Raw genomic sequence first — 17,391 nt, forward strand, 5'->3', positions numbered from 1 at the left:
TACAAGGTGCCAAGATCTTCTCTAAGATAGATCTTCAGTCTGGGTACCATCACCTTAGGATTAGGGAGGAGGATATCCCTAAAATGGCTTTTTGTACTCGGTATGGGCACTATCTTGGTGATGTCATTCAGTTTAACTAAATCCCCAGTAGTATTTATGGACTTCATGAACAGGGTTTTCAGGCAGTTCTTGGATCTCTTTGTCATTATGTTTATTGATTACATTCTAATTTATTCCAAGAGTAAGCAGATCATGTTAATCACCTTCTTATGGTATTGCAGACCTTGTATGAACAATAGTTGTATGCCAAGTTATCCAAGTGTGAGTTTTGGTTGAACGCTGTGATTTTTCTTGGTCATATTATTTTTAGCGAAGGGATCATGATAGATCTACAAAAGGTGGTTATGGTCAAAAGGTTTCCTAAATCAACGACTCTAATCAACATTCAAAGTTTTTTGGGTTTGGCGGGGTTTTATTGATGGTTTATGGAAATCTTTTTGATGATAGCTTCTCCTTAGACTAAGTTGACTCAGAAAAAGGTAAAGTTTTCTTGGTCGGATACTTATGACAGGAGTTTTAAGAAGTTGAAAGATAAGCTAACTTTGGCCCTAGTTTTGACATTGCATGAGGGCAGTGAGGGGTTTGTGGTTTATTATGATGCATCTAGGGTAGGACTTGGTTATGTCTTGATGTAGCGTGGGAAGGTAATTTCTTATGCTTCTAGGCAGTTTAAGGTGAATTAGAGGAATTATCATACCCATGATTTGGAGCTATTGGCGGTGGGTTTTGCTTTGAAAATCTGGCAGAATCATTTATATAAAGTACACATAGACATATTTTCTGATCATAAATGTCTACAGTATGTGTCCACGCAGAAGGATATGAATCTCAGGTAGAGGAGAGTATTGGAACTTCTCAAGGACTATGATATGAGTCTTCACTATGACCCAGGTAAATCTAATGTTGTTGCTGATGTTCTTAGCAGGTTGTTGATAACACTCAACTTACACATCAATTTGATTGTAAGGCGGTCGTTGTCAATATATTTACCCAACTAAGAGTCGGGGTTAAATCCATGAGAAATAATGTGAGTGATGATTGAGTCAATTCGAAATAAAAGTTCCTTGCTAGGTTCAAAACTATGGTACAAAATAGTTTGGGGGATTCTCAGTCTTTTCAAATATGAAAGTAATTCTTGGGCTTCTAAAGGACTAATTTGAGACTAAGAATAATTAGAGTATAATCAATTAAAATGGATCTTGGGACTATGCTTTACCATGGGCAAATTATGCATGGGATCATGATGATTTTGTACAAATTCGAATTGTTGATGATGTGGTAGGCTAGGTTTAAAGTTTTTGAGGATAGTTTTTCAACAAAACCATAAAGATGTCACTCATTAACTCGTTTGAGTACCTAATAAGACACTAAAGTCACCTAATATCTCTATTGGGTATCCCTATTTCTAGGATGATACCAATGGTATAGTCAACCTCCTAATCACCCTTATGTTTAAGATAGTGAAAAATTAGCAAGATATACCCATAAATTATCTACTGTTGCTTTGGTTCCCACATTCTTCTTTTAAGGATGAGGTGGGTTCTTAAATTTCACAAAAACCCCTTTTTCAAGAATGGTTTGAGCTTTCAAGAGCTTAGGAGTTTTATCCATTAAACCCATTTGGGCATTTGAGGCTTTCACCCATAAATCTCAATCAATTTAATCAAGCAATAGTAGAACTGTCATCACAAAGTAGTAAATGAACAACAACAACAACAACAACAAAACCAGGGTATTCGTATATAGTGGGGTCTGGGGAGGGTAAAATATACGTAGTCCATACCACTACCTCCGGAGAAGTAGAAAGGCTGTTTTTGATAGATCTCTGGTTCAAGACAAAGAATAGTAAATAAATTCATAATAAAGCATAAAACAAGATTGAATAACAAAAATAAGACTCCTACAAAGTCATACCCCTACACTAACGAACCAAAGGAACCCCCACCCCCATCCTCTCCTACTAGAAGCTCCAACCTATGTACCTAGCCCTAAGAATACTGACTCAGCTACCCCAAAGCACTCCAAACTACTGACTATGACCATCCAAATGCACTAGCTATCTAACCTAATTTGTGTCCTCCATACCTTCCTATCTAGGGTCATGTACTCAGTAAGTTGTAACTGCTCTATGTCACATCTAATCACCTTTCTTCAGTATTTCTTTGGCCTGCCCCTACCCTGCCTGAAACTATCTAAAGCTAGTCTCTCACACCTACGTACAGGGTAATTCTTGTACCTCCTCATCACATGACTGAACCATCTCAAACAAACTTCCCGCATCTTGTTCTCTACCGAAGCCACTCCCACCTTCTCCTGAATAATATCATTCCTAACCCTATCATCCGTAGTAATACAAAACATCCAATACAACATTTGCATTTCTACCACCTTTAATTTTTAAATGTGGGAGTTCTTGACTTGCCAGCACTCTACTCCATACAGCATGGCCGGACGGACTGCCACTCATTAGAATTTGCCTTTAAGCTTAGGCGTCACCTTCCTATCACATAACACTCCCGAGGCGAGCCTCTACTTCATCTATACTTCCCCAATATAGTCGGAGATATCCTCATCAATCTCTCCATTCCCTTAAAACATGGACCCAAGATACTTAAAATTATCTCTCTTACAAGAAACCTGGCAATCAAACCTTACTACCACCTCGTTCTCCTACCTCAAGTCATTAAACTTGCACTCCATGTACTATGTCTTGCTCCTACTCAATCTAAACCCTTTAGACTCAAGGGTTTGTCTAAAAATCTCCAATTTATCTTTCATACCCCTATGTGTCTCATCAATCAAAACCACATCATCTGCAAAAAGCATACACCAAGTTACCTATTCTTTAATACGCCGCATCAACGCATCCATCACCACGCAAACAAAAATGGGCAAAGAGTCGATCCCCGAGGCAACCCTATCAAGATAGGAAAATGCTTTGAATCTCCTCCCTCTATCCTTACTTGAGTCTATGCTCTATCATACATGTCTTTAATCGATCTGATGTATGCCATCGGGACCCTACTTACCTCCAAGCATCTCCAAAGAACCTCCCTAGGGACTTTGTCATATGCTTTCTCTAAGTCGATGAATACCATATATAAGTCCTCTTTTATTTCCCTATACTGCTCCACCAGTCTCTGCACCAGGTGAATTGCCTCCGTCATCAAGCGAACTAATAAAAATCCAAACTGATTTTTCAAAATAGACATTATCCCCCTCAACCTTCGCTCGACCACTCTCTCCCAAATCTTCATAGTGTGACTCAACAACTTAATACCCCTAAAGTTGTTGCAACTATGGATGTCACTATTGTTCTTCTATAAAGAAATCATAGAAATCCATCTACAAGCCTCGGGAATTTTTGCACTCTTAAAAATATCGTTAAATAATCCAGTCAATCACCTTAACCCAGCCCTGCTAGAAAACTTCCAAAAATCCACTGGAATCTCATCAGGCCCATCGCCCAACCCCTTCACATGCTGTGAATAGCCTCTTTGACCTCCTCCATCTTAAAGAATAACAATAACCGAAATCACGACACTCCCCTGAGTGCTCCAGTTCCCCTAACACAATGTCTTTTTCCTACTCATCATTCAAGAGACTATGGAAATACGACTACCATCTTCTCTTAATGTGAACGTCCTTCATAAGCACTCTACCATCCTTCACCTTAATGCACTTCACTTGATCGAGGTTACGACCCTTCTGCTCCCTAGCCTTAGCAATCCTATAGAACCTCATTTCCCCGTCTCTCTCTTTTAACCCTGCATATAAACTCTCAAACTCTGTCATCCTAGCTACTGTAACTACTAACTTTTCTCCTTCCTAGCTAACATGTACTCTTCCCTATTTACCCATTTCTCCTCTTTATCTTTACTCTCAACAAACTTAGCATACACCCCTTTCTTAGTCTCCACTTTCTTTTTAACTTCTTCAATCCACCACCAATCCCCCCGTTGTTGTCCATCCCGACCCCTCGAGATACCTAACACCTCTCTAGCGGTATTCTTGATGCACTTAGCAGCCCTATCCCACATATCATCCATGTCCCCCCAATACTATCACACCTCCATTTCTGCTACCTTTTCCTTTATCTCCAACGCAGTTACCGGCATCAAGCAACCCCACTTTATTGTGGGTCAACCTTTCCTTCCCCTTCTCTTATTATCCTTCATTATACCCAGGTCTATCACTAGAATCATATGTTGGGTCGAAAGCTTCTCACTCGGAATGACCTTACAATCCTTACACAATGCCCTATCCCCTTTCCTAAGCAACAAAAAGTCAGTCTGAGACTTGGCTATCACGCTTTGGAAGGTAACCAAGTAATCCTGATTCTTCAGAAAGCCTAAGTTCACTACCACCATCCAAAATTACCTCTCAAAATCCATCAGAGCAGCTCCCTTTTCTTTTCTCTCTCCAAAACCAAAACCTTCATGCACATTGCCATAGCCTCTTGGCAATACCCTGATGTGCCCATTAAAATTTCCTACTATAAGAATCTTCTTAAATCTAGGCATGCCTCTAACTACCTCATCCGAAGCCTCCCAAAACTACTTCTTCTTATCCTCATCTAGGCCTACCTTCAGTGCATAAACACTACACATGTTCAAAGTAAAGCTCCAATGACCAATTTAATAGTTATCAACCTATCACTGACCCTTTTAGCCTCCACTGTTTTTTGTACAACCTATGACAAATTTAATAGTCATCAACCTATGACCAAACAAAATACACAAATAAATCAAATCTCACACATATTTACACCCTAATCTAGCATAATCACAATAGGTAGATTTAGCACATCATAAGAATAATAATAACAAATATACTAAGATGTCCATCAAAGTTATTCATAAGAAAATAAAGAGAGGATAAGCCACACTTTAGAATCAAATGAATCTTCAATAGACAAAGCCAAATCTATACTTTGAAGCTCCACTAATGTCTTCTTACCTCAAGAATAGTACAAGTTTAGCTCTAAGCTCCAAGAAATTACAAAACCCTAAACTAAGGATGGGAGGTAGGGTTATAGAATGATGGTCGATATCTAGAATGACTAGGTATCAAGCCTTAAATGGGTTTTGGGGTCAACTGGCTAAATGATGTATTTGACCTTTGCTAGAAATCCCGATATCCCACGATCGCTTAAGGATTTTCTGCGATCACTGAATTCTTTAAGCGATCACAGCCTTCTGAATTCTTGACTTACCGCGATCGTGGTGGTCACTCTGTGATTGCGGTACCTAAGGCTCAGTCTACATAAATTTACCAGCTTTGGCATTTCTCTTCCCGCTTTTATCCTCTTTTGGCTCATTCCTCTACTTTTCATCTCAATAACTATGTACATGCAGAACATGAGAATTAGTGCATTTACATCATAATGTAGTATTATTCATCCCTTTAGAGCATAGTATTATGCACTAATTTAGAAGTCAATGAGTGGTAAATTCACCACTCATCAACACCTCTAACTTAAACCTTTGCTTGACCTTAAGCAACAATACCTCTTACTATGAGACAATGCATATTTATGCCTAAATTAGAAAACCCAATGATCACATTGGCCTTAAGCTTAGTCATTACCATAAGTGGTTCTTTACACATGGGCCAAGCCATTCTCACTTCACCCCTCAACATAAAAAACAATAATCTAAGGTTACAAAAGACTTCAAAGAGAAAAAAATGCAAAAACAACCAATACTCAAAAAGTGACTCACTTTTTGGCCTCAACTAAACAATACTTCTTTTTGCCTTTTTTCACGAAAGATGACAAAATCACCCACCTCAACTAGTTTACGTGCCTCCTCACAAGAAATAAAATTCCACACACCAAGTTATCATATATGCCATAAGGAATTTAAGTACAAAACTCTCTCTCTCATAAACTCTTGATATTAACAAGTACCTTGCCATAGGCTTGCCCCTATTTTCAATCGCCACTACAATAAATGCACTTGGTTGGTAATCTCAAAGGGCTTTTTAAGATTGTAATGTTGGTTTGGGCTAAGGTAGGCTATTATTTAGGAACAACATAGTTACACCCTCCTTGAATAGCTACATCACACTATTTGATCAATCCTTTGACTATGGACCACTTTTCTTTGTTTTCACTCTTTTCAAGTGCCTATTATTTCTTCCTTGTTTCACCTATTTTCTGTTATTTTTTTTCTTGCAAATTTCATGCAATTCCCTCCTTTGTTGGATCCTTTCTTTTTCTTATTTATTTGTTTCAATGCTTAAGAATATAGGTATTCACTAACACTTGGTGGCCCAAAGTTTCTTCCTTCAATCTTTATCATCCCAACTTTGGATTTTAAATTCAAGTCACATTTAGAAGTTCAAGGAGGTTATGGTTCAAAAGAGGGATAAAATTTAAAAGTCTCACAGCTTGTAATGTTTTTACCAAAGAAAGGGCTAAAGGCTCAAAATGGATAACTAGGGATAACATTTATGCATGGGTAGGCTTTTTAGGCTAAAGTGGGCTTCCAAAAGTCACAAAGATGGCCTAAGCTCATTTATCCAACCAAATACAATAAAAATAATCTTTGAGAGACTAATGGAGTAAGTTCTAGATGGTAAAAGTATATATGAGATTCAAACAAATAAGTTCACCACACATGGCATGCAAATCTGCCAAAGAGGCTCAATTGCCCCTTCCGCTAGAGACAAAAATAAAGTATTTACCAATTATCACAAGTCAAAATTTTGGAGACACAAAAAAGAGAAAAAAAATTATTACAAGGTTGCTCACATTCATGCCCTTGATTTTTGAAAAATTTTGAACGGAGGGGGGGTGTTTGCTTTGTATTTGCACCAGAAAAAAGTTACTAATAATGGCAACAACTCAAGTCTTGGTCTCGCATTTTATATTCATATGGGCAAAGCAATCATATGGCTACTTGGACTTCGTCAATGGTATGAGTGCAATCCCAAATCCAAAATGCCACAGGTACTCAGACTTCCCTTACAATTATAACCTTGATGTTACGGGTACTTAGACTTACCCTATATCTGTGGCTTAAGACCTAATCACAATTAGTTTCCCTTAAGAATATTGTCACTCAATCTATCATAGGAAAAGGCTCGCCCAATATTATTATTAAAATAATTAGAAAGCTAAACAATGAAAATAATCAATTCACAAAATTTACATGCTTTGGCTGAACTAAGTTTGAGTATTGAAAATCAATGAATACAAACAAGGGCGGGGCCACACCTCAACTTAAAAAGACTTATAGTGACTGCACTACATAGCATAAAAGTAGAAGAAGGGTTTAAAGGACTCCCTAAAACTGCATTGATAACCATGTTTAAAGTTGGAAATAGAGGCGTGATCGCAGTCAGATTGGTGTGATCGCGGTACTGCGATCCTAGTAATTGAGGCTATCTGCTCTTCTATTTTGCCCTATTTTTCTGCATGGCTGTTGCACTTCTAAGCTTGGTTTTCCTTTTTTATTGGCTTCCAATCTGTCTCAAACAACTGCAAAACATTAAAATTTTGTGAATTATTTGAAAGTAAATAGTGTAATCATGAAAATGATGGGTTTCCTCCCATTAAGCTCTTGATTTAACGTCGCAGTACGACGTCTTTTTAATCCTTATTTATGCCTCCATTTAGAAGCTTTGAATTTCCTACCCAATTTTTGATCGTTACATTTTTGAGGTGCATTGGGAAAATATAAGGGCATGATGATGCATGTTATATCATGCCACTTCGAAGACATAAACCTTTTACCCAACTTTACATCAAATTTCTGAGTTGGCTTCTTAGGTAATGGTGAGAACAACAATAGTCCACTCATTAGATATTGAAATTTGAGCTCCTTGGCCTTTGATTTTTGGACTTCGGCATGCCCTTTAAGAAAGACGAACTCCAAAATATAGGGAAGTTTCTCATTCATCATTTGCTTAGGTGGATTTACTTTCATCAACTCCACCGAGAACAATATTAAAAAATAGTTCAAGTGAGTTTTTCTTCCTAATTTTAGAGTTGTATCCCTCTTCCCATCCTCACCCCAAATGGGCTATAGTCTTTGTAGTGGATTTGCTTAACATTTTCTTTTTACTCTAGTACCATTTCCTCTATTTTGGCATCATCTCTTAGATTTGGTTTTGGTCTGTTGGGAAATCACAGAGGATTCTTTGACATGGAGCTCATTTGGATGAGTGGGTATACTCATGGTATTTGAAAGATTAGACTCCCCACACACTTCTTTGATCCTTTCAATTTTCTCTTAACATGCCTTCATGACTTGATGAATGCAATGTATGTTATCCCCCGTGGTATCTACCCGATCTAAGATAAATTGAAGAATTGCTTTAACACCATTGTATCTGGGACATTGTTCTTCCTTTGATGCATCATAAGACTTATCAAAATCATAAGAAGAAATAACATTTGGGTTAGTATAATGAGGAGAGGGGCATTTGGACAATTACTCCAATGTGCATCCTAACCACCATGCAAAGAACATTCATGCTCCCATAGGATCGAGATGGTGCACATATCTCTTTCTAGGGAGCATATCTATAATCTCGCGAAAAGTGGGGTCTGCCATAATATGGACATGGATCATCCAGATAAGATTTCCAATGACCAAAATCATATTTTTATCGAGATGCCATAGCAACAAGTAAACAAAAATAAAACCCTACCTAACAAAAGAAACAAAAGAAAATATCAAACAAATATTTACAAGTTTGAATCCATAAAAGTAGGCTAGAATTTCAAACTAACTTAATACACCAAATTGTTCCTAGCAACAGCGCCATTTTTGATAACGCTCAACTTACATGTCAATTTGAGTGCACAACGGTCGTTATTAATATATTTACCCAACTAAGAGTAGGGGTCAAATCCATAAGGAACAATGTGAGTGACGATTGAGTTAATTTGAAATAAAAATTGCTTGCTAGGTTCAAAACTATGGTACAAAATAGTTTGGAGGATTCTTAATCTTTCAAATATGAAAGTAATTCTTGGGATTCCAAAGGACTAATTTGAGACTAAGAATAATTAGAGTATAATCAATTAAAATGGATCTTGGGACTATGCTTTACTAGGGGAAAATTATGCATGGGATCATGAAGATTCTGTGCAAATTTGAATTATTGATGATGTGGTAGGCTAGGATTAATGTCTTTGAGGCTAGTTTTTCAAAAAAACCTCAAAGATGTCACTTATTGACCCTTTCTAGTACCTAGCAAGTGTGTCAATTAAATCTACCCAATACCTCAATTGGGTATCCCTATTTCTAGGATGATACCTATGGTATAGTTAACCTCTTAATCTCCTTTATGTTTAAGATAGTGAAAAATTGTCAAGATATACCTAGAAATTATCCACTATTACTTGGGTTCCCACATTACTCTTTCAAGGATGAGGTGGGTTCCTAAAGTTCACCCAAAACCCCTCTTTAAAGGACGATTCGAGCTTTCAAGATCTTGGGAGTTTTATCCATCAAACCCATTTGGTCATTTGGGGATTTCACCTGAAAATCCTGACCAACTTAATAAAAAATAGTAGAACCCATATCACAAACTAGTAAATGCACAAAAAAATCAAATCTCACACATATTTACACCCTAATCTAGCATAATCCCAAAATGTAGATTTAGCACATCATAAGAATAATGAAAATAAATATACCAAGATGTCCATCAAAGTTATCATAATAAAATGAAGAGAGGAAAAACCACACTTTAAATTCAAATGAATCTCGAATAGACAAAGACAAATCTACACTTTAAAGCTTTTTTAATATCTTCTTAGCTTAAGCTTATTACAAGTTTAGCTCTAAGCTCTAACAAATTATAAAACCCTAGACTAAGGATGGGAGGTAGGGTTATAGAATGATGGTTGATATCTAGAATGAATGGGTATCGAGCCTTAAATGGGATTTGGGGTTGACTGGCCAAATAATGCTTTTACCCCTAACTGAAAATCTCTCTATATTGCGATCACGACTCTATGATTGCTTAATTTTTCAATCAATTATAGTCTTTTGACTTCTTGACTTACTGTGATCGTGGTGTTCACTCTGTTATTGTGGTACCTGAGGCTTTGTTGCACAGTTTATATAACTTTTGCACTTTTCTTCCTGCTTTGATCCCTTTTTAGGTCATTCCTCTTCTTTCAATCTCATCAATCGTGTACTCGTAGAACATAAGAATTATTTCATTTACATCACAAAGTAGTCTCGTTCATACCTTTAGAGCATAGTAGTGTGTGCCAATTTGGATGTCAATGAGTGGTAAATTAACCACTCATTAGTTGTCCATGGTGAGTTTGGCTCATGTGGAGAAAGGAAAGTGGGAATTGGTGAAAGATATTCATTTTTTGGCTAATATTGGAGCTCATCTCTTGGAATCTGAGGATGATGGTGTGATAGTACAAAAAGCAGTTCGATCATCTCTTTGTGTAGAGATTAAAGAGAAATAAGTTCTAGATTATATCTTGATGAAAATCAAGAGTAATGTGGGTATACAGAAGGTAATGGTGTATGAGATCTATGGTGATGGTAATTTAAGGTACCAAGGGAGGTTGTACATTCCTAATGTCGATGATTTACAGCAAAGGATCTTAGTTGATGCACATGAATTGTGCTACATTATACATCCTGGCTCGATGAAGATGTATCATGATCTCAAGGAGATATATTAATAGAATGGTATGAAGAGAGACATGGTGTATGGTGTGTCAATAGGTTAAGGTTGATCACATGAGGCTGGGTAGGTTGTATTAGGAAATTGATTTTCCCAAATGGAAATGAGAGATAATCAATATGGATTTCGTTGCCGATCTTTCTTAGTCATAGAACTAATTTGATTCGATTTGGGTCATTGTTGATAGGATGACAAAGTCTGCTCACTTTTAGCCAGTAAGGACTAACCTTTTGATAGAGGATTATATGAATCTGTATCTTCAGGAGATTGTGAAGCTGCATAGGGAACCTATTTGAATTATCTCTGGTCATGGTACGTAGTTTTCATTTAATTTCTGGCAGTGTTTTCAGAAAGGATTGGGTACTAAGGTAAGTCTGAGTACTTCTTTTCATCCTCAGATGGATAGGCAAGAAAAAAGGACTATTTTGACATTAGAGGATATGCTTCAGGAATGTTTGATTAATTATTGTGGCAGTTGCATTGAGCATCTACCTTTGGTAGAGTTTGATTACAATAATAACTATTATTATAATATTGGTATGGCCCTTTTTAAGGTTTTATATGATTGGATATTTAGATCTCCTATTGGTTGGTTTGAGCATTATGAGGCAGATATATTTAGTCCAGATTTAGTTTATCAGGCTATGGAAAATATAAAGGTGATTTGGGATAGGTTTAAGGCTACCCAAAGTTGCCAAAAGTCCTATGCGGATTTAAGGTATAGATACTTAGATTTTGAGGTTGGGGATAAGGTTTTCTAAAGGTATCTCCTATGAACGGAGTGATGCGGTTTAGTAAGAAGAAGAAGCTTAGTCCCTAGTTTATTGGTCTTATGGTTTTGCGAAGGGTTGGTAATATGGCTTATGAATTGGAGTTGCCTTCAGGTTTTAGCTCCGTTCATATGGTATTTTATGTTTCCATGTTAAGAAAGTGCATTGGTGATCCTTTTTCAATTGTTCTTTTGAAGGGGTTGGGTATCTCAGACTCTCTATCTTATAAAAAGGTTCTGGTTGAGATCTTGGATAGGCAAGTTCATTGGTTGCGGACCAAGGATGTGGCTTTGGTTAAGATTCTTTGGCAGAACCATAAGGTGGAAGAAGCTACATGGGAAACAGAGGAGGACATGAAGTCCAAGTATCCACATTTGTTTTCTGCCCCTGGGATTTATACGAAAGGTACGTGTTCATCAACTCATCTTTATTTTTTAAGTTTTTTATATAAAATATTAAATATATTTGCATCTTTGTTTTCAAGCTTTGTTAAATATTAGGAATATATTTGATAATACAAATGAATTGTGCGTGTGGTTACCCATACCTTATCCATCATTTGAGGTTGAATGTTCCTAGTGGGGGAGACTGAAATACCCTGATTTTTGGATCTTAAAAAATTTCCTTGATTTTTGGTTTTTGGGCAATCTATGACTTAGAGGAATGATTCATATGCTTGAGTACGGGTGGTATGGTCTATTCGTATGCTAACTAGTGTTGGTTGGAGGGATGGATTTAGTTACTGGAATGGGTATGATTTAGGTGGTACGAGTTGAATCAGTTTATACCGGTTATTTGGTTACTTCACTTAACCTTAGACTTGGTAACTTAAGTTGGATCTAAGTTTGAGTCACACACGATAAGATGTAAGCTAGGGTACGAGTCGTACCATGGACTCGTATGGTGGTCAATGTTCAAACCTCCTAAAATTCTATTCTACCAGGGGTACAATTTATGGGTATTAGTCGTACAGTTGGATACGACTTGGGTTTAGGTGTGTAGTACCTTGAAAAGTGTTGGGTCCAAGGGGGAAAGCCTAGGCTACAAGAGGTAAGGTACCACTATTACAGGATGGGTACAACTTCTAAGGGTCAGTCATACCCTATGACGAAAATTATGTGAGGGCAATTTATGTGAGGGCAATTTGGATATTTCCCCATTTATATTAATGAGGTCCCATGACTTATATTGCACTTGAGAGGTTATTTTACCTACTATTCTATTATTAAACACTTAGAAAAATTCTTAAATTCTCTCTAGAGTTCTTGGACAATGGAAGATAGGGTTTCATCTTAAGGAGTAAATTAGGGCTCTTCTTAGCAATTTCTGTCCATCATTATCTATGTTTAAGGCATGTTATCTTCCCTCATTATTAATTCCAACTAAAGGCATGGATTTTATACAATGTTTTCATGATTTTAATTTTGTATGATTTTGGGTTTTTAAATATGATTTGGGGTCTTTGACTATAAATGCTTTGTTATGGTTTTCCCATATTTTCATTATTATTTCATATGCATTAATGGTGGTTTTGAATAATTGGTTGCATGTGAATGGTTGTTTGGTAATTGGCTTTGGCTTTGGAAATACTATGCCCCCAATGTGTTTGATAAAATGCCTATAACAATGTTTTTACCATATTATTGGGTTTTTAATGGAACTAATGCATGGACTAAACTTAGTAATGGAACCCTAAATAATATGAGTGGTTTAAATGGTTTTGGAATGATTTGGCTTAATAAACGTAATTGTGGGGTACTTGGGAATCCCCCAAGTTAATTGGATAACATGGTCTATGGGTACATGGGAATCTCTTTACCACCAAAAGGTTTGACTAAGGACAATACTTGCAAGTTATAGTCGGTATGATGATACCACTTCTAATAGCCTTGTTAATAATAATGGAATAATGGTTTGGTTGGAAAATTGTTTTAATTTAGCTATAATGGCGGGGTGTTATAGCAACCGTGAAGGTGGGAGTTCAATGAACGAACACTGGAAACTCATGTTTGCTGACATGAGGGGTAGGGCATGGCGACCCTTTTATGATTCTCATGAGGTATATGGGAATCCTCTAAGTACACTGTACATATGTACCATGAGAGTAAAGTTTACATGGGAATCCTGGACTACTATGGTATCACTGATTAGTGCAGCTACACGCATTAGGGCCTGTTTAGGGGGTTACACTGGACCTATATAGTCTTCGGGTGGATTTAGGATGGTAAAGCTTCACATACACAAGTTAAAGGTTTAAATGCATGCTAAACCCGATTCCCTTTCCCGACATGATGTTATATTTATGTATAGGTTTTGTTCATGTGGATGGTTTCACTTGGTTTTCTTAAATGACATTATTTTATCCTTAACCTAAGATTATGCTAGCATTCAAATGCTAACCCATCTTTGGGCAGCTGTATCCCTACATGATGCAGGAACTGACCATTCTAATTCTCCTACTTATCATTCAAACATTCGAGGGTAAGCTTTGGAGTGAAGTAATGAGCTTTAATTTTTTTAGAAGGTTCCATTTCCTGGATGTCATTTCATACTTCATATTATTTATGGATATTGGTTTTGGCTATGGTTCGGGGCATGTACCAACTATATTTTTGTATTCTTTTGGATACAGGATTTTGTGGAACTACTATGGGTTGGAATGGGTGGGAGCAGTATGGGTGATAGCCTTAGTATTGGAATTGGTATTAGGGATAACATCATTGGACATAATTTCTCATTGTTCTATCGTATTTCATTTTAGGATTATATATTTAATTTTTCAATGGAACTTATTTTGTTATGGTCGGATATATGGTTTTGGTTTGGCTTGGCATGGTTGGACTCTATAGGGTTGGTATTGATAGTAGATCTATCCCAGAGTTTGTAAATTAGATAGTTATCCTATCTTGTTTATGTTCAAAATTCATCCAATTTAGGGCAGATAGCTGGAGGTTGGATTGGGTGAGGGGGTGGTCTCCGATCAATCTTGGGATTCCCATTACGATGATGCCCTGGGTCGTGTCGTGTCAACTAGAGTCCCCAAAACAAGAGAACTTATCATTTGCTGGTTGAAAGAAGCAAACTATCTAATTATGATGTGTGGGCTACAGTTGGTACCTACATTATGAAATAATGTAGCCACACAAACGTATATGTGGTCAGTACTTCTGGAATGTACTAAGTAAGCGTGGGTGAATGAAATAAGTAAAACTGAATAGATACATAATTTTAAAACTTGCATGCTAAGTGCAAGTAGACTCACCAAGAGATTGAAATCAACTGAAAGTTGAAATATCTTAAAACATGAGTAATAAACATAATATGAAAAGTTGGTGAATCACTACACTTAGTTTCTTAAATCTTTACTTTTGAAGAGTGAGTAAAACTGATGTTGGGAAGCGGTAAATCATAAATACTGTATGTAAATCTCATGTAAAGCTGAACATGCTGTAAAACTAAACCGAGAATCATGTATGGATACCAAGCATGGAAACATAAACATCTAAAACTGAGATGGAAGACCAAGTATAACATATACTGATATGATCTGGATAGCATGAATAATTTATAAAACTGATTGAATAATTACTAAAATCTGATTACTTCGTCAACCAAACCTGAACTTAGATTAACTGAAACTGTGGGAGCTATCATATAACTGACATAAACCATGCGAGCTATCATGGAGTCCAACGTCTTACCCATATTAAGGGGGGCTATTCTATCCTTGCCATCATAGTAGAACCTGAGCTGAAGTGATCACTAAACTGAGTCCATATTGGGCAAGGGGAGACACTCTATGGCAAGGCCCCTAAACCTATCGTGGCATGTAGTTTCTGGGGAGGTATGATGTGGTTAACCCACACTTACCACTCGGTGCTAAATCCTACTCCCAGCTAAAAGACACTGAAACACAACTAGTGTATGCGCTAATAATTGATAAGCTTAGGTCATGGTATTTTGAAAACAACAGTGCATACAGATTCAAAAGTAATTATAAACATGTAAACTGATAATGCTCAACATAATCATAACAAACTAAGTATAGCTATAAAATCATGAGTTGACTGGCTTGTTCCTTAGAAGGTCTGAAATATAAGTAAACATATAGGTATCAGGCATTCATAACTCGCCAACACTGAATGATTTCTAAAATACAATAACAACTCTTAAAAAGGTAATATAAAGTCATAATTCAGAGATCCAAAACATTGGACAGTTCACTACATGAGTATAATACATGGATTTAAGTACGGGGACATATTAAACTTAGGAGAATAACAATTTCTCATCAAAATATCAAAATTCAAGATAAAATATCAAACCTATAGTTTCAAACATGAATAAGTACAACTCTTATGCTCTTTAGTCCTTTAAATCACACGATAATTTAATGCTTTCAACACATGAGGATTTGGGAATAAATCCTAACTTAAAATATGTAAATTCAACTTGAAAATCATTCATTCGGGCACAAAGATGAAAGATTAACCTTTTTCAAAACCCCACATACCTTAATTGAATGAATTCTTGAAGAAATATCGAAATTGAAACTTGAAACCTTAACTTCTAGAGAGAAGAATCTTGAATTTTGTTCTTCAGAAGAAAAAAGGTTTTTAGTGAGTAATTTTGAGGTTAATAGGCAAATAATACCCCTATGAATGATATAAATTATGTTTTGGACGAATGGAGTTCAAAGGAAAGGATCAAATTACCCTTTACCCCCTTCAAGAAACTGGAATAGCCCTCCTGGTGCAACCCCTATTCTGAGGGAATATCCCTAACTATGTGACCCTAATTCTAGGGGAATAGCCCTTGCAGTGCGGGCCTATTGCAAACCCTATCTATTTCTCACAAAAATGGTTATAATTTTTCTCTCAAGTATTTGATTAAGGTGAAATTTGTATCTTTGGAAAGATAATTCAATTATTTATAATCTTGTGTAATTCAATTATTTATAATCTTGTGGATCTTGAGCTGCAAAATTCTACATATTTCAAATGTTATACACATTCAAATTTGACCCTTGTAGAATTAAATACCAAAATTTGTCTGAATCAAAGGCTCTTAGCTCAACTTTACTCTAAATGATTTTTATGAACATTTGTTACCTCATAAGTAATTCACACACATGGATAAATAAAATATCATGGCATGTGTATTCAAATATAAATCATGGAATTAGAGTTTACACATGTAGAAATGATAATTCAATGTATAGCCCAAAAATACAGGGTGTTACAGGAATTCTATATATGCAAAAATTATGTCCGCTTATTTTGGACTATGTTGGGAATTTCTTACCTAATTATCCAACTGCTTCATCTCTGGGTTAGGGTGTTGGCTTACCTACCAGAGGGATTTGGTAGGTTCCCTTATGACTTTTAAATTGGGTCATGATAAAATGGTATTAGAGCCTTGGTTTAACCAATATAATTGGTTCAAGAGCTAGTGTCTAATAGTGTCATGTAGTTTGGAACGTTGATGTCCGTTTTCAACCTTCAGGAGATAATGCAACATTCTTAGGAGCCCTTTACTTTCTTCATTCATATCGTTCTAAGATTTTGGGTTGGTTTTTAGTATATTTTCTTCACTTTACTCTTTTGCATATGTCGAGGAGATGTGCTACCTCTATTTGAGATGAGGGTGCCAAGATCAGGCCTAGGAATCTTGCTCCTATTTGTAGATGACCTAGAGGTTGAGGACAACCTTATGATGTATCCCCAATAAAGGGCCATAGTAGGACACCTTTCCTGGACCCTATCCCTAAATTTGAGCTAGAGATTTCTTTTCCACAGCTAGTGGTGGGCCAGATACCTACCCAAGATCCATCAGGTTTCATTCTTTCTTCATTGCTTAGAGATGCCTTAATTTAGGTATAGAGTATAAT

This window comes from Capsicum annuum, chromosome 4 (genome assembly GCF_002878395.1).
Source record: "Capsicum annuum cultivar UCD-10X-F1 chromosome 4, UCD10Xv1.1, whole genome shotgun sequence".
In the NCBI taxonomy this organism is placed as follows: domain Eukaryota; kingdom Viridiplantae; phylum Streptophyta; class Magnoliopsida; order Solanales; family Solanaceae; genus Capsicum; species Capsicum annuum.